The sequence below is a fragment of the Hoplias malabaricus genome, unplaced genomic scaffold, assembly GCF_029633855.1.
Source record: "Hoplias malabaricus isolate fHopMal1 unplaced genomic scaffold, fHopMal1.hap1 scaffold_60, whole genome shotgun sequence".
Lineage (NCBI taxonomy): Eukaryota > Metazoa > Chordata > Actinopteri > Characiformes > Erythrinidae > Hoplias > Hoplias malabaricus.
The window spans coordinates 2,501-7,325 of record NW_027101071.1 but is presented as its reverse complement, the minus strand read 5'-3'; the positions used below and the strand labels follow the sequence as shown (position 1 = coordinate 7,325).

Here is a 4,825-nt window from a genome sequence, read left to right as displayed (position 1 = left end):
GGAAGTGATTTTAGACCTCCAGAGAGGGGGGGCCGGGCTTACCACCACCCTTAGCCCAGAGGGCGTCACTCCTCGGGCATGAAATTCGGATAACCGGGGTCCATGGAAGTCAGTTTAGACCTCCAGAGAGTGGGGCCGGGCTTACCACCACCCTAAGCCCAGAGGGCGTCACTCCTCGGGCATGAAATTCGGATAACCGGGGTCCATGGAAGTCTCGACTTAGGTTTTGGAGACCTCCAGAGGGGGGGCCGGGCATACCACCACCCTTAGCCCAGAGGGCGTCACTCCTCGGGCATGAAATACGCTATACCGGGGTCCATGGAAGTCAGTTTTGACCTCCAGAGAGGGGGGGCCTGGCTTACCACCACCCTAGCCGAGAGGGCGTCACTCCTCGGGCATGAAATTCGCTTCACCGGGGTCCATGGAAGTCATTTTAGACCTCCAGAGAGGGGGGGCTGCACTTACCACCACCCTAGCCGAGAGGGCGTCACTCCTCGGGCATGAAATTCGGATCACCGGGGTCCATGGAAGTCAGTTTAGACCTCCAGAGAGTGGGGCCGGTCTTACCACCACCCTAAGCCCAGAGGGCGTCACTCCTCGGGCATGAAATTCGGATAACCGGGGTCCATGGAAGTCTCGACTTAGGTTTTGGAGACATCCAGAGGGGGGGCCGGGCTTACCACCACCCTTAGCCCAGAGGGCGTCACTCCTCGGGCATGAAATACGCTTAACCGGGGTCCATGGAAGTCAATCTAGACCTCCAGAGAGGGGGGGCCGGTCTTACCACCACCCTAAGCCCAGAGGGCGTCACTCCTCGGGCATGAAATTCGGATAACCGGGGTCCATGGAAGTCTCGACTTAGGTTTTGGAGACCTCCAGAGGGGGGGCCGGGCATACCACCACCCTTAGCCCAGAGGTGAGTCACTCCTCGGGCATCAAATTCGCATCACCGGGGTCCATGGAAGTCAGTTTAGACCTCCAGAGGGGGGGCTGAGCATACCACCACCCTTAGCCCAGAGGTGTGCTCCTCATCGGGCATGAAATACGCTTCACCGGGGTCCATGGAAGTCATTCGAGACCTCCAGAGGGGGGGCCGGGCATACCACCACCCTTAGCCCAGAGGTGAGTCACTCCTCGGGCATCAAATTCGCATCACCGGGGTCCATGGAAGTCATTTAGACCTCCAGAGAGGGGGGCCGAACCTACCAGCAACCTTAGCCCAGAGGGCGTCACTCCTCGGGCTTCAAACTCCCATCATCGGGGTTCCATGGAAGTCTCGACTTAGGTTTTGAACCGTTCCGGGGTCACCTCCAGTGAGATAACGCGGAAATCTCACTATATTCATGCCCACAGGCGAACCAGAGCCTTGGGCTTGTCATAGTTACATACGGTGTACCCAAACTTTCGTCTTTTCTAAAGGAACCCTAATGTCCTGACGGCACCGCACTGGAAACCCCCATGCCCTCTGAATTTTTACCACTCCGAGGTGCTCCGTTTTGGGCTTGCTACCTAGGGCGAAGAGGGTCAGAAATTTTTCTAAGTCCTACTTTAAAACGTCCCACTGGGAGACCACTAGGGTTAGCACTTTGCCAAAAAATCACGGCTGAATGCAATTTTCACGCCTCGCACCCTTTGTTCGTTTAGATTTAACAAAAAAATCAACCGAACCCCCTTTTTAACAACGCTTTGCCGAATTTAGCTCACTTTTCCCGGCCTGGAATATCTCACGCTTGCCCCCCACGGTACTTACCTCCGGGGAAGACACCCCCGTCGCTGCCAACACCCATGCCCGGCCCAGGCTCACCCGACTCGGCCTCGCTCGCTCCATCGCCCGCTCCAAACCTCCGGGGAGAAGACCCCCATCGCCGCCAACGCCCATGCCCGGCCCAGGCTCACCCGACTCGGCCTCGCTAGCTCCATCGCCCGCTCCAAACCTCCGGGGCTGGACCTCCAGGAACCCAGCGCACCTCTCGAACCTATCCGGCCCACACTTAAGCACTCCTCCTCGGACTAAACCATCCAGCCCGCGCCGCTGGAACGAGCGCCCACTGGAAGACCTGAGCCTCAAACCCGCGTGCATTGCGGTTCTCTATCTCCCCGGGCTCGGAGCACTTTTCTCGGCCATGGGACCTCCAGAGGGGGCCCCTCTTAGCTCCGTCATCATTTCTCTAAGTCTCACTCCGCCCACTGGAAGACCCGAGCCCCAAACCCGCGCGCTTTACGGTTCTCTATCTCCCCGGGCTCGGGGCACTTTTCTCGGCCATGGGACCTCCAGGGGGGGCCCCTCTTAGCTCCGTCATCATTTCTCTAAGTCTCACTCCGCCCACTGGAAGACCCGAGCCCCAAACCCGCGCGCTTTACGGTTCTCTATCTCCCCGGGCTCGGAGCACTTTTCTCGGCCATGGGACCTCCAGGGGGGGCCCTTCATGGCTCCGTCAATATTCCTTTAAGTCTCACTCCGCCCACTGGAAGACCCGAGCCCCAAACCCGCGCGCTTTACGGTTCTCTATCTCCCCGGGCTCGGGGCACTTTTCTCGGCCACGGGACCTCCAGGGGAGGCCCCTCTTGGCTCCGTCAATATTCCTTTAAGTCTCATTCCGCCCACTGGAAGACCCGAGCCCCAAACCCGCGCGCTTTACGGTTCTCTATCTCCCCGGGCTCGGGGCACTTCTCTCGGCCATGGGACCTCCAGGGGGGGCCCCTCTTAGCTCCGTCATCATTTCTCTAAGTCTCACTCCGCCCACTGGAAGACCCGAGCCCCAAACCCGCGCGCTTTACGGTTCTCTATCTCCCCGGGCTCGGAGCACTTTTCTCGGCCATGGGACCTCCAGGGGGGGCCCTTCATGGCTCCGTCAATATTCCTTTAAGTCTCACTCCGCCCACTGGAAGACCCGAGCCCCAAACCCGCGCGCTTTACGGTTCTCTATCTCCCCGGGCTCGGGGCACTTTTCTCGGCCATGGGACCTCCAGGGGGGGCCCCTCATGGCTCCGTCAACATTCCTCTAAGTCTCATTCCGCCCACTGCGATACCCGAGGTCTTTAACCGCGGCGTTCACGGTTCTCTATCACCCCGGGCTCGGAGCACTTTTCTCGGCCATGGGACCTCCAGGGGAAGCCCCTCTTGGCTCCGTCATCATTTCTCTAAGTCTCACTCCGCCCACTGGAAGACCCGAGCCCCAAACCCGCGCGCTTTACGGTTCTCTATCACCCCGGGCTCGGGGCACTTTTCTCGGCCACGGGACCTCCAGGGGAGGCCCCTCTTGGCTCCGTCAATATTCCTTCAAGTCTCATTCCGCCCACTGCCATACCCGAGGTCTTTAACCGCGGCGTTCACGGTTCTCTATCACCCCGGGCTCGGAGCACTTTTCTCGGCCATGGGACCTCCAGGGGGGGCCCCTCATGGCTCCGTCAACATTCCTCTAAGTCTCATTCCGCCCACTGCCATACCCGGGCTCGGAGCATGTACTTCGGCCATGGGACCACAAGAGGGCGCCCTTCTTAAGAAATTGCTGACATCCAGGACCATTCAAGGGAGCGACCTGCCTCCCTATGCCCGCCACCGGCTCCCTCTAACCGGTGTACGGACTCTCGGGGCCCGCGCCCCCAGAGAACCAGAGTTTCAGAAATTGCACTAAGTCCAGACATCCAGGACCATTCAAGGGAGCGACCTGCCTCCCTATGCCCGCCACCGGCTCCCTCTAACCGGTGTACGGACTCTCGGGGCCCGCGCCCCCAGAGAACCAGAGTTTCAGAAATTGCACTAAGTCCAGACATCCAGGACCATTCAAGGGAGCGACCTGCCTCCCTATGCCCGCCACCGGCTCCCTCTAACCGGTGTACGGACTCTCGGGGCCCGCGCCCCCAGAGAACCAGAGTTTCAGAAATTGCACTAAGTCCAGACATCCAGGACCATTCAAGGGAGCGACCTGCCTCCCTATGCCCGCCACCGGCTCCCTCTAACCGGTGTACGGACTCTCGGGGCCCGCGCCCCCAGAGAACCAGAGTTTCAGAAATTGCACTAAGTCCAGACATCCAGGACCATTCAAGGGAGCGACCTGCCTCCCTATGCCCGCCACCGGCTCCCTCTAACCGGTGTACGGACTCTCGGGGCCCGCGCCCCCAGAGAACCAGAGTTTCGGAAATTGCACTAAGTCCGATTTTCGCCCACTACGAGACCTAAAACCGTCATCCAGGATTTCACAGGGGAGTACCCACCTCCCCTATGCCCGCCACCGGCTCCCTCTAACCGGTGTACGGAGTCTCCGGGGCCCGCGCCCCAGAGAACCAGACCTGGACCGCTCCGGAGGGCCGGGGGTTTGCTTTCGCCTTCCCCCCGACAAATGTTTGAGTGGACGGGATGACTTTCAATGGATCGCGGTATATGCACCCGCTCTGCCACTTACGACACCCGCACTCCGAATCAGGTCGTTTACGAGTCATTTCACACCCGGATCAAGAGACATTTGCTTTGACGAGGGAGGTGGACCGAGGCGTTCATTAGCCCCGGTCCGGTTCCAGTGTCATGCGGCTCTCGTCACCGGCGGTGGGGAGGAAAGCACCTCCCACCCCGGCTATCCAAGACCAAGCTCACCGATGCTGGGCGCGGATGTATCGCTCCTTCTAGGCGGGATTCCGACTTAGAGGCGTTCAGTCGTAAGCCCTCGGATGATAGCCTTGCACCAGTGGCTGCACAGCCAAGCGCGAGTACCATGTATCCGAACCTGCGGTTCCTCTCGTACTGGGCTGGATTACTATCGGAGCAACGGTCAACATCAGTAGGGTAAAGCTAACCTGTCTCACGACGGTCTAAACCCAGCTCACGTTC

General features: G+C 59.8%; 1 pseudogene; it reads right to left on the bottom strand.

The window, feature by feature from the left end:
- Nucleotides 1–4,336: 4,336 nt before the first annotated feature.
- The window catches only part of LOC136684499 (28S ribosomal RNA), a pseudogene marked incomplete at its 5' end in the record, with an annotated part of 2,989 nt that continues 2,500 nt past the window's right edge, over nucleotides 4,337–4,825 (bottom strand).